Below are 14,543 nucleotides of genomic sequence, written 5' to 3' on the forward strand. Positions count from 1 at the left end.
ATTTGTTTATACAAATAAAACCATTGAATCACATAAAATAGTCTTAACTGTTATTTTTATTACATCTAATAGTTTTAGAATAAATAAGGCAATATACCTGAGTAATAAACAAATACTTTTTTTTTTGTAAAGTTTACTAGGTTTTAATAATATTAATTTTAACCTGTATTCAGTTTCATTTTACGTTCAACGATTATGAATATATACTGCATACATTAGGTAAAAAGATCAAGTTAATGAACTAAGACGAATAGAGTACACAACAATATTTTAACTCGACATAATAATATCTAGAGGACTTTAAACCGTTAGTCCCTTTTATAATTTAAAAAATCTGAAATGCAAATGCAATTCGCTAATGCTTTTTGTTGATGACGAGAACTAGAGGTAACGGACCGAAGGAAAAATGCAAACTTGGAGCTAGCGAGGGATGATCAAACTCTTGAAGGGTGGTAAACCTTACTCCTTCCATCTCCATGGTTACGCTATTAACGTCTTCAGCTACTTCATTCATTAAAAATTAAATAAGCAGATTTATTTATTAGATGCACACCTAAGTTGCATTTCTTTTTGTTGTACATGTTATATCATACAAAAAAAATGTATTAAACCAAATTTATAAACGTTACAGAGTTTACAAACAAATTATATTACATTTCCTTTTAAGATGAATGCATTTGTTGGCCTTTTGAGAAGAATGTATTCTCTAACGCAGTTGTAATAAAATTATGGATTATAAACGTGAATATATTACCTTTTTCTGAACGAAATCATAACAATTACAACTGAAACAATCTTTTAAATATTATTTTAGTTTATATGTATGTAATGTGTATCATATTAATAATAATAACGTAATAATGTTATAAATTCTGAAGTTCAATGCATTTTTAATAGAAAAACCGTAAAATAAAATGAAAACAATAATTAATTTTATTATTTAAACGTCATTTTTTATATACACTTCCTAGACTTATCGGGCATTCGTCTTTTCAGTACGAGATTATAGTTATAACTATCATATCAAGCAGATATCCCACGAGAATTTAACATAAAACGATGAAACATATAACGATGTAACTTGGTAAGATGATTCATACGATGAAAACTAATGTTTCTAACACAAAAATAACGTGAATAAGGTTTCGGAATGGGGAAAAAGTAGGGAAATTAAAAAATGGACCCAGTGATCGACGAAAATAGTGTATAGCTCGGCCGAAAATCAGTTAGAAAAAAAATGTTACGAGGGAAAAGATTTAGTTTTTTTTAGGTAATCGGTAAACTTATAAATTAAAACACTATAGATTACAATTACATAATTAGATCACGTACAATACGAAAAAAGTGCAAAAAGTGCAAAAATTAAACTGACGTTTATAAACTCTGGTACTTATTTGCGAGCGTTCAAGAGCCGTGAAGCATACGACGCTGCGCTACGCTACTTGATCATGCGGTCGGTTCGTTGTTTTGTAATTGCTTTCTTGGACAATTTAGCACTAAAAATTTTTAAATACACATCAAATTAATGTTTAAGTACTCCATAATCACCCACCCATCCAAATTTTAGTCCTTTATAGTAATTAGCTTCGGAGATGTGAATTTTTACAATAAAAATACATTGCAAATATCTCTGGAACTACCAAACTGATTAAAGTCTTTTGAAGCTTAAATTAAACGTAGAAAATAGAACTTTCAGATGCAATTGGTTTCATTTAATACATGCATTTTTCGCCGAGATAATTAATTTTAAAATATTGCAAAATGTTTTAAAAATTAAAAAATGAGGTAAAAAGAATGGTTTGATAGGAAAAAATTGCATTTTTTCTCTTCTTGCAATTTAGTCCAAGTCGACCCAGAAATCCCTGTGCTCGAATGTTATGGATACTTCAAGTTTTTTTTTTGGCACAATGCTTATTTTGAAATAACAAATTAATTTAAGAGGATGCAGTTCGGGGATAAATTTGGCACATCAAATTGCACGTAATTTGATCTGATTATGAAATCGTTATCTACAACATTCAATTTATAAGTAAACGGCTGCCAAAATTAAATAATATAATACATCATTCTTCACAGGTACTTAACGAAAAAAAATTAATAACGTTTATTACGTTTTCACAGGGAGCCCACAACAAACTATGGTCACCAGACCATCACGTCACTCTACGTCACAAACTGCTCCCTCGTGCACGTCTTATACCAGTCTGCACTCATACCTCACTCAAGGCGATCGTGTCCGGATGGACTCTCTCAATTCTTGTCGGGATGAACTTTACTTTAAGTTTTATTTAGCTTATGTTTGCTATCTTTGAAGTTAAGTTACAAGTGTTATGTTAATTTTTTTTTTAACCGCCAGTACGGCGTACAATTAAACAATCCTTCAGTAATCGACAAGGTGTTGTCTTCATTCATCACCTATGAACATATTCAGTCCATCCTCGCTCTAAAATCTACCGCAAAGCCAAACCAACGGCATACCGTCGACGTCGCAACAACGTTAAAAAAGAATTTAATAACGTTACCTATGATGAGTGTATTTTTTAGAATATATTTCATTAGAAAAAGAAGCCGAGTGATTTGAATAAAATTTCGCACGTTCATTTCACGAGACAGAAGATATATGAGTGCAAATAATCTCGTAGATTTTTCACCAGCATATTCTTTTGTTTGTATTTGTTTCTTTTTTGAAAAAAAAAGTATGTGGATATTATCCTTTTACTATAAATGTTAAAAGTTACATTAAAAAAAAAATATTTTTTTTAGAAAAAAAAATTACTTTTAAATATTATTCTTTAAAATTTTTCTCTCAAAGATTTCTTTAAATTGATTTCCGGCAGAGCTACACGCGATTTTCCCCGGTCACTTGGGTAATTTTTTCAATTTCCCTCTACTCTCCCCTTCTGAAAACTGATTCATGTTACCTTTTTGTTAAAAACATTAGTTTTCATCGATTATATTATCAAAACAAGTTGCAAAGTGGTACGAAATTTTCCGAAATCAATATCTACTGTTCCTTGTCTATGAGAGTTGATTCCACGTTTTCAGATTTTATATTTAAAAAAGAAAGAAATTATTCGGTATCTGTAACTAGATTGGGATATACGATATGAAATGAATTTTATTTCACGTTTACAAATAAAATTTTCATTGGATATTAAATTGTAGTTCTATTGAATTAAGGTTATCATCGTTACATAGATAATGGAGAACAAATGAAATAACTCCATAACCCATGCACTTAACATACTACCATTACAGTGTGTAACTGTAATGAGAAAAATAAATTAAAACGAACTAACAAATAGAAATAAATAAAAACAGAACTAAATTAGTAAAGCACTTAGTTACTGTAAAAAAACTTTTGTTAACATTTTATACAGTTTGTTAAAACTTTTAAAAAATTATATCAAATTTGAACTATTTTTTAAATATTTGATTGCGTAATATATTCTAAAACAATGAATCATAACACTAGTTCCAACACAAAACTATAAAACAATAGACAGTTACTTTTAATTAAAAATCTGTTTTATTTTCAAGCTAGTGTATAGCTGAAATTTCCACTTTTGAGTATTAAACGCTTGCTCTTTTCATGAGTAAAATTAAAATTTTTATCGTGGTAGTACAATTTGTTATTGATTTCTTAGATATGGAAATGAAATTTCGATTAAAAATCATGTTGAATGATATAAAAATAACAAATCAGGAATCATCAATAACTTGAAATAAAAAAGACAAGAATTCATTCAGAGTTTCTTAAAGAACAGCGAAATAATGAATTCTAATTTTTACGTCTTTATTTCACACTATGTAATGATTAAATCAGACGTAAACCAAAAATTAATCTTTTGTTTTGTTAAATAAATACGTAGAGCATGACATAAAAATTAAGAAGGGGGCAGGGGTGTATTTCTTGCTGCCAATAAATAATTCATTACTTTCATTAAAAATATTTATGGAAAGAAATAAACAATGAAAATAACAAACAAACAAACAAAATGTAAGGGGCTGCCAAAACTAAACAATATAAAGCATAATTCTTCACAGATACTTAACGAAACAAAATTAATAACGTTAAAAAAGAATTAATAACGATACCTACGATGAGTGTATTTTTTAGAATGATTTCATTACAAAAAGAAGCTGAGTGATTTGAATAAAATTTCGCACGTTCATTTCACGAGCTGATATATGAGTGCAAATAATCTCGTAGATTTTTCACCAGCATATTATTTTGTTTTTATTTACCTCTTTTTTGAAAAAAAAAGTATGTCCGTATTTTACAATACTGACATTTTAAATTCAACTAAAAAAAAAAAATTTCCTAGTAAATATTACTGGCGTTTTATTTTTAATAACTGATATCTACCAGAGAATTTTTATTTATGTAATGCGTAATTAAATGTTTTATAAAAGGAAGGAAATTACTGAACTATATTCTTACCGATAAACATTTCTCTTAGAGCTGCCTATGCTTTCTGCAACAGCTGATGACATAGGTTAAATCAGTCTTTAAGCTGGTACATAAATAAAAATATATTATATTTGTCTAACTTTATATAGGGTTTATTATTACTGAATAATAAAAATATGATTTACTTATCTAATAGAAAGACAATGAAAAGTATTAAAAAATGCGTTGCGGTGACGATTTCCACTAATATTCAACATTTAAATACAGTAAATTAAATCACAGTTTAATGTGTACTAATGCAGGGACATACATTCCAAATATTTGTAGAAAGATTCGTGAGAGACTTTTAGATAAAACATTTAATGCTGAATTTCCTATCATTAACAGCGGCCAGTGTCAGGAATAGCGCCTGGGTTAACGTTTACTTTCCCATGCAGGAAAGAAGCAAATAGAGGCCGGGCCAATTCATTTTATATTATCTAACCCAAATGGTTTCTCGATACTGTTTCCGACACTTTGTTTTTAAAACTCAAAAAATAAATATATAAAACACATTAACAGCACAAACTGGACCTGGTGACCAAAGTGCGTACCAAGCACTTTTATTAGTTTAGTGTAGCTTTGAGTCATTGAGTAATCTGTACAACACTCAATCCACGAACAAGTATTTACATACTTATCTGCCTGCTCCGAATCAAGTAACCTGTACTAGAAAGCTTGAGAGTACGATATCATCCCAAGTAATAAATTACAATATAAGTAATTGCTTCCACTACTTGTGGAATGAAAATATAAAATTAAGTTTTTTAAGCATGGCACAGTTGGTATATAATTTATATATAAATAAAATGAAATTCAACCTAAAATTAAAATATATAGAATATACATTCCACATATTATAATTTTAATGATCTCAAATCGAAGAATAATCTTTGCTGAGGATGGTCGAATAACCGAAAGAGCTAGAAAAGAGAACGAGGACGAATTGTTAGTAAGGTTCAACTTCATTTTATTTATACATAGAAAATACAAAAGTTAACGTGTCCTATCCTAAATTCTCCAGACCAGGATTTTTTTTTAAATTTTTTAATTAAAACCGCAACAAACGGAGCCAATTGGGTGTACCTAGATTATAAAAAGTTTATCATTAAACTTCAGTGCAGGTCTGATACATGGTAACTATCGTGATAATCATTTCTCTTATTTCTGTGTAACACTACGGTGACAGAGACAAGTAATACTCTTAACAAGCAGAGAGAAGATAATAAAGATTAATTAAAACTGAATAAATTTCAGGAATTAGTACTCAAAAACAATGATAAGCTTGAAATAACAGTCCACAATTATTCATTCGTTCCTTGTTTTAATATAAATGGGTTATCATAGCGAAATTAATTTAATATCTGTTATTAAACAAGTTGTTTTACCCTCATACAGAAAAACACATTTTTTCCCGTTGATATATTTAATAAATTACTTTATAAGTAACTTAAAGTATTATTTTAAGACTCTTACATTTATCTATAAAATACTTTACTATGAACAAATATTTTTCTCTTTACCAGTATTTATATGTGAAATATTTATCAATACCCATTTTTATTTTTTTTTTACGAAAAACTGGTGAAAAGTCATTGAACAACTACGTTATATCGCAAGGAGATTTTATGATTTTTATGAAACGTTTAGTCGTGGTTTTCTTTTTCTAGCTAATAAAAAAAAGTATTGAGGAATCACAGCTGACGTCGACGGAATAGGCTGTCTGCATAGGAGCTCTGTGATTATAGGTTATATTTTGGTATTTTTCGTTGTTACTTATGGTTTTTGATTTCTTAAGTTTTTTGTTTGGGGATTTAAGTTTGTGTTAGTTTGTTTTAGTTTTTAGTTTAGTTGTTCTGCTTTGTTGATTTAGAATAATTTTTATTTGCATTGAACTGAGTCTAGCGTTACAAAGGACTTGTTTATACAGCTGTAAGTCTGTTTACATTTGTAAGTTTGTTTACATTGGCTTACTTACATTTGTACATAAAATATTTTACTGTTCTCAACCCGACCGGCCCGCATCGATCCAAGTAGATGGCCTCACCAGAAGAGGAGGGTTTCATTGCTATCTGTGATAGCAGTGGAGCTGAGATGGATGTGGAAGAGTTACGGCGTGCGGACCGTTTAATCTCCATGTGTTCTGGGAAGCATGCGGGGAATGTCGATTCGGCGGCGGCGGAAGACTGTCAATCCGGTAATATTGACCAGTGGAGACCTTGGGGAAGGTTTTCCGTCTCTTCCGACTACGTCCGACGGCAGTGTGTGTGAACAGCGACGTTCCTTTACGACTTCGGGGAAGCGACGGCTGCGTGGCTCCCCGCCTACTAGTGAAGAGATGAAAAAATCTAGGGCTGGTGGTTGGAGTGATCTTTGTTCGTCGGGTGACCACTTTGACTCGGATCGGTGTCAATCCTTCACGGACATCTCTCACATGGAGGAGAATTTACCAGAAGGGGAAATTGGTGCGGTAGGACCGGCTGGAACGCTTTCTTCACGAAAGAGATGCTTTCTACATAATGTGATGCTTCTCTTGCGTGATGTTAAGGAGTTGAGCACTTTGGTTACACATACGACTACCAAGGTAGAAATAAAAGATTGCTCTTACCGAATGGACAGGAGTGCTCGTATGGTGAACTTATTTGAGAATGTTTTGAATGCGGTACCTCGGGAATTACAGGCGGGACTTACTACCCGGCTGACGACGATGGAGAAGGCTAGTCAAACGTACGATATAATCAACGATGTGGCGTCACAGACCCCGGACGGAGGCTTGGAGCATCCTTTGTCCTGGTCACTTGAACTTCGCCGGGCGGACGCGGATATTGAGCGGCTGGCCGGAAGACGTTTTTCAATCCTCTACGCTAAAACAGGACATTACTGATTTGGCGGAGGGAGTGGGGTTCGCGTGGGTTTTGGATGTGGCTGCTGGCGTCGATCACTAGCGACATGTGGCCGATTTATTGAATTGACTGAACCAAAAGTGTCCAAAAAAGCCCAAAATCCAAAACAATTTGGATTTTGGACTTTTTCTTAACTGCAATAATAAACCCTCATTGAGAGCTTTTCTATGATATATTATAAGTATTACTTATTTTCACTAGTTCCAGAGTTATAGCCAAATGAAATTTTAATTAATGAAATATTTGCATCTTACTAGGGGAAGCCACATGTTCGAATCAGACTTAATCTCCCTTTTTTTTAATTTAAATTTACCGATTTATTAATAATTATTGATCTCCTATTGTAAAAAAAAAATTACGATAAATAATAATTCAATAATAGCAATTAAAAAAAAAAAAAACATGAAAAAATATAAGATGTATTAATGAAATAAAATGTTATGTACTTCAGATTTTTTAATTATAGTGTTATTAGAAGTTAAATTGCATATTTTTCATTTTTAATCAAAATATGTAGTATAAGTTTTTCTTATTTGAACAGAAAATATTATTTTTAGTGTTTTTAATAAAATTTTATGACGACCTCAACATATAATACTACATTAGTATGTATTTGAATCTCTGCTTTTTTATAAACTTTTACTTGCTTATAAAATCATATTAAAAGTGTTCCTATTTTTTTTTTCTGTTAAAAATATAATTTAATGCATACATAATAAAATAAATTAGGGTCGTAAGGATGACAATCTTAATTTTATCATTGGGCGAACAAGCTGATTTTAAGTTCTTTCAAATGTCGAGAAAGTTCAGCGTCATTGTAATTAGCCGGTTTTAATTTATTTTAAGATTATTAAATGTTGATTAACGTAAAAAAAACATAATTCAAGAAGAAAAGTATAATAACGTAGATGAACTTTACTAGCAAACTCTTAATTAAAGAAAAAAATCGGAGAAGTATGAAAAAAATCTTAAAAAGAAAGGATAAAAGACAAGCAGAGACAGTTCTTTATTTAAGTTTTAAATCAGAGAACGGAGTTGATCAGCAAAGTTCATTAGAAGCAACACTTGTCAGCAGAAGAGAAGAAGCTGACTTGAATTCAGTCGGTTAGCTAAAGGAGTAATGACCAAGTAGTTGGAAGTACTGCGGTAAGAAAGCATTAGTACTTGCTTTTATTACGAAGCTGGAAACGTTTGTGAATTAAGGGAAAAGTTGAGACAATCGTAAACCTGTATCATTAGCATCCCTTAGATGAAACCTTAACGAGGCTAGAATTGCATTGCGAATTTATAAGACGTTATACAAATCCCTACTCCTTTACAAAACATCTGGATAATCTACAACCACTTGTGCCTATCCAGTAAATTAGCACTCCAATTAGCTTTTCAACTGTTTTCTTGACAATAACTAATCAGTAAACAGAAACACTTCGAATAATTTATTCAGTATAAATTATATTTTAATTAAATTAAAAAATATATATATATATATATATATATAATTAATAAAAGGATCAAGAAAAAATCAGGACGCTGAATATATTTAAATAAAGGAAAGTGATGATTTGTACTTTACTTAATTTTTCAAAGTAGAATTCAATAAATTAATCAACAGAGTTAATTTATTTATTTCCAATTCAAATGAAGTTATGAAAACTTAATGCGATTTAGAGCAATCCTTAATTGATATCAACATGTTAATCTACAACATTCAAAATTACCATAATTTTCCACACTAAGCAAATCTCACATTTAGATGACTTAAACGAAATTAGTGAAACATTTAAAATTTCCAATGATTTGAATTATACAACATATAAATAAGGAAATTTTACAATTAGGTTAAATAATATATAATTTGCAATTTATTCTTATGGTATTAACATGAAATATTTTTAATACAACTAGTCAAATTATATTAGATATTTGAAACTGAGCCATTAAGAAAAAAAATAAAAATAAAAATATTACCTGCAGATTATATTACCATGCCTGTAACAACATATTGCCCTGAGGTAGGTAATCCCCACGTACGGAACATAACATCTACGTTCCACGTACAGGGCGGCAACAGCTGTACTTAAGTACATTACATATAGCTGGCTAACGGGGTTCCGAGTGTTGTTTCTCGGATATGCTTTTTTCGGCCGATTTTCATCTATAGGCCGAATTACAGGACTGGACTTTGCGGCCACCTGCAGATAGGAAATTCTTAACGATTATGGAAATGGATTAATACCGCCTTTAGAGCTGGCGATGTGGCGGCCACGGTCAAAGTTACTTGCAGGGGTAACGGAGACCTTTCGTCGTCTACATGCCTCCCGCGATGGCAAGCATGTAGTTAACGTGCCCATGTTCGGAGCATGGGAGCCCTGAAAGCTTTGGTGTGTAAAGGCCTGGAGTCAGCGCAGAGACTGCGCATCCGCTCTCTGCCAGGACATATGCCGGTTCCACCGGAGTACCGGAACGGACCTCCAGGGTTGGTAGCCCTGGAGTGGGGGTGTACCCCGGCGGTTAGCCTTACTACAGCAGGGATGAACTGTTCATGCAAACTGAACAACCAAACGTGGCACAGGGTTCACGCAAACACCCTCGTTTAGAACCGGCCGTTTCGCCTGAGTCAAAACGGAGAAAGAGCTCGGAATCTCGTAAAATTGAAGATGAGGCTAGGAAAAGCTTGCAAAAATCTTTCTTCAAAAACAACTTCCAAAGCCAAAATACTTAGTTGTTACAAAAGAAGACGGTAATTTCTCGAAGGTGAGTCCATTCCTAATCGCTCGAGAAATAACAAAATGTGCTGGAGGCCCTGTTAAGGAAATTAGGAAAACTTTCACAGGACTTCATGTAGAGACTGTAAATGATATACAGTCACAGAAGATCCTAGGTCTTAAAAAAATTGGAGAACTAACTGTACGTGTTGATCCCCACGGCACGCTCAACACCTCAAGGGGTGTTGTGGTCTGTCGAGATCTTCTTAACTGTACGGAGCAGGAAATTGTAGAAGAATTAGCGCCGCAAGGAGTATTAGAATGTCGGAGGTTGAACATGAAAAGGAATGGTGAAGTCCTACCTTCAGCATCCCATGTTCTTACATTTAACCGGTCTACTTTGCCGGAGAAGATAAGAGCGGGCATACATCGGTTGGATGTGCGGGCATTTGTCCCGCAACCAATGCGATGCTTTAAATGCCAACGCTTTGGACACACCGCTGTTAGGTGTGAGAGGCCGCAAATATGCGTGTGCGATGATGAAGTTCATGAAGGAGAGCTGTGTAAGGAGCCTCCTACCTGTATAAACTGCAGAGGTCAGCATTCCTGTAGATCCAGGAACTGTCCTGTTTACAAAGACGAAGTAGGTGCGCAGGAAGTAAAAACCCTGCAAAAAGTCAGCTACTTTGAAGCAAAAAAGATCGTAAACGCCCGCAGACCTAGAGCAACAACAACCTATGCTCAGGCTGCGGCTGCTGTTCCTGCTCCTGCTCCAGTTGCTGTTGATGAGAGTGCAATCATCAACAAACTCACACCTACCTTGGCTGGCTTAATTGAGAGGATAATTGAAAACAAAATGAAGCCTCTCAGCACTAAAGAACCTGATAAGCCAAGAATAATTGTACAGCCTCCTGAAGACACATCTCCAAAGCAGAAAGTCGCTCCAATACAGAAGAAAACGGACACTAAACCTGAAATTCAAGTCCGTCTTAGTGAGATTTTAGTCGAAGAAAAGAAAGTGACAGCTACAGAGTCTGTTATGGAGGCTCCCTAGCCTCCTGTAACTGAAGTGGCCTCTAAGCCTCAGAGGCCACAAAAAATTTCACAGGGGGGACGAGTGTCCCCCCCTCCACAGGCGGTGACCAGTGCGACCCCCGTGTCTGGGGTCGGCCAAGTTGCCGCCCCACAATCGGCGTCTGTAACCGGTGCCGATCCATGCCCGTCGTCGTCGGCGGCGGCTTCGGTGGTCTCCGATACGGAGACCGGAAGCCTTACAGGCGACGACCTTCTCCGCGAACACGATGCTGTTCGTAGGATGGAAAAGAAGAGAAAAAAATGGATGGCCGAAAGGAAAACCTAGGTCATAATTTAATTTAAAATTAGCGAGTCGATAGTACAGTGGAACATCAATGGATGTTTTTCAAACATCCATGAGCTCCAACGCTTGGTACATGATGTAGACCCGATCTGTATATGTCTGCAAGAAACGCATTTCCGCCGAAATGAAAATTTTAAATTAAAAGGATTCGATATATTTCGGCGAGATCAACCGCCAAATATAAGAGTTAGAGGTGGAGTAGCTATATTAACATCGACTAGAGCTACCACCGAAGCGGTTGTTCTAAACACAAACCTACAAGCGGTCGCCGTTAGAATGAAGCGTCCGCTCCAGGTCACTGTCTGCAGCATATGCTTGCCGTATTTTGATTGGAATAAGGATGACATAGCAAGACTAATTTCCGAGCTTCCCTTACCTGTTTTACTGGTGGGTGACTTTAATGCTCATAATTCTCTTTGGGGTTCAGATCGAGTAGATCCCCGTGGAAGAGAACTGGAAGGGTTCCTGATGAATTCAGAACTTATTATTTTAAACGACAGATCAGTAACCTTTTTCAATGCCAGAGATGGATCGACGTCCTGTATAGATCTTGCACTTATAAGCGGATCGATAGCACCGAGGTACAGCTTCCATGTCATAAACGATCTGCATGGAAGCGATCATTTCCCGGTGCAAATTGTAACTGATGTTACAAGAACAATATATCCCATCCCTAAAAGATAGTTATTTGAAAAGGCAGACTGGACGAGCTTCACAGCTAGAACGATACTCCCGGAAACAACTGGAGTTACCGGAGACGATGTCGACGCCATAACAAATGCAATAATTGAGTCGGCATCGAGATATATTCCCAAAACATCTGGGAAACTTACGAAAAAACCCGTTCCATGGTGGAACGATGAAGGCGATTTGTGGGCGTAATGATTTTGCTCCCATAACTATCCTTCAAGATGAAGATGAAATAAAAGACACTTCATATCAAATTGCAGAGCTGTTATCCAATCACTTCGAAAAGGCCAGCAGAACGGCCAACTACGAGGAAGGTTTTCGAACCAAAAAAGAAGAACTCGAAGGTCTACTAAATTTTAGAACTGAGTATAATTACTCATATAATGTACCATTTAAAATGGAAGAATTCGCGAAAGCGTTGGAAAAAGCAGGTAACACAGCTGCTGGTCCGGATGAAATCCATTATAATATGATCAGGCAGCTGAATACCACTGCAAAACGCAGATTATTAGAACTTTATAATAAAATATGGCGGGATGGAACGTACCCGCAGCAGTGGAAAAAAGCTCATGTTGTTCCAGTACCAAAGAAAAATAAAAATTTAACAGACCCCAATAGCTATCGTCCTATTTCTTTGGCGTGTGATATGGGAAAAATACTGGAAAAAATGATTAATAATCGACTCGTCTGGGTTTTGGAAAAAGAAAACCTGATATCACCGTATCAAGCAGGTTTTCGGCAATACCATTCTACCAATGATCAAATGATCAGCTTAGAGGACATTATATATAACAGCTTTATTAAAAGGAAACATTGTGTCGGAGTCATCTTTGATCTTCAGAAGCCTTTCGATATGACCTGGCGTCATGGTATAATGCTCCAGATACATGAATGGGGCATTCGTGGCAATCTGCCTATACTGCTCAGCAACTACATGAATGACCGTACCTTCCAAGTACGCGTCAACAATGAATATTCATGTGAAAGAATCTGTGAAAATGGCATACCGCAGGTTTCGCCGTTGAGCGGTACCTTGTTTACCATTGCCATTAATTAATTGATACTAGCCATTCCAGTAGAAATCAGCAAAAGCGTCTATGTTGATGATCTGGCCATTGTGTATACCAGCAACAAGATAGCTATGGTGAGGTACAAATTGCAACGAGCGATCAATGCTCTAAATGAAGTTGCAAGGAATAACGGATTCCAATTCTCACCAGAGAAAACGTGCTGTGTACACTTTTGTAGGAAAAGAATTCCTCATCAAAGTCCTGCGTTGACAATTGACGATAATCCAATACAATATAAAGATAGTGTAAGATATTTAGGACTAGCATTGGATAAATCCCTTACATGGGGATTACATATACAGGACTTGAGTGATAGATGCAAAAGAGCCCAAAACATTATAAAATGTTTATCGAATTTAAATTGGGGCTCAGACAAAGAGACATTATTGAGATTGTATAAAGCATTGGTTCAATCTAAACTAGACTACGGATGTATCGTATATTCATCCGCTAGAAAGTCGCACTTAAGAAAGTTAGACGTAGTTCATAATAGCGGAATAAGATATGCAACAGGCGCTTTCCGCACAAGTCCGGCGGCTAGTCTGATGTCTGAAGCCGGAATAATGCCACTACATTATAGAAGAGAGATCCTTTTGTTAAGATATGCAGCAAATGTATGGGCTTTCCCTGCTCATATAAATAATAAATTGTTTACGAATCATCCTATGGCTGCAGTATATGATCATCGTGCTACCTATTCCAGACCAACCGGAATTAGGTACCACGAATTAAGAAGAAAATATGAAATTGCTGTACCAGAGACACTAGCAATTTCTACTAGAGAAATACCGCCATGGCTCTTGCCAGCGGTAAATACAAGTTTGGATCTCTCTCAAGGAGAAATAAAAAAGAAACCAGCAGTGATCATCCAGCAGGAATTTGTAGCAACCGTCAGTAGTTACGAAGAACATATTAGAATTTATACTGACGGTTCTAAAACCGAACATGGTGTTGGATGCTCGATATATGTAAATGAAGAAGCCCACTTTTGGAGACTGCCCGATGTGGCCAGTGTCTACACGGCAGAACTCACTGCAATTCAGCAAGCTCTTCGCTACACTGAACACTATTGCGAAGAGAGAGTGCTAATATGTTCCGATTCAGTAAGTGCACTCGTCGCAATTCGCAACAAGAACATTAAGGATGACCTAATTGCAAACATTCTGTCCATTTTATACGTACTAAAACAACGAGGACAGCGATGCGTAATTGTATGGACTCCAGGGCATGCTGGTATTACAGGTAATGAAATCGCAGACGAAGCTGCCAGAAAGGCAACAATCTGCGATGACTTGGATGCATTTCCTGTAAGAATGGCAGATGTTAAAAACCGTCTAACAAACA

The 14,543-nt window shown here is 35.1% G+C and overlaps 1 protein-coding gene across 1 annotated transcript in view; it reads right to left on the reverse strand.

Annotated features, from left to right (window-relative positions):
• Window positions 1–14,543, reverse strand: part of LOC142320320 (lachesin-like) — a 732,258-nt gene that overhangs the window by 519,493 nt on the left and 198,222 nt on the right. The gene's annotated exons all lie outside the window — the stretch shown is intronic.

Source organism: Lycorma delicatula, chromosome 2 (assembly GCF_047948215.1).
Source record: "Lycorma delicatula isolate Av1 chromosome 2, ASM4794821v1, whole genome shotgun sequence".
Taxonomy (NCBI): domain Eukaryota; kingdom Metazoa; phylum Arthropoda; class Insecta; order Hemiptera; family Fulgoridae; genus Lycorma; species Lycorma delicatula.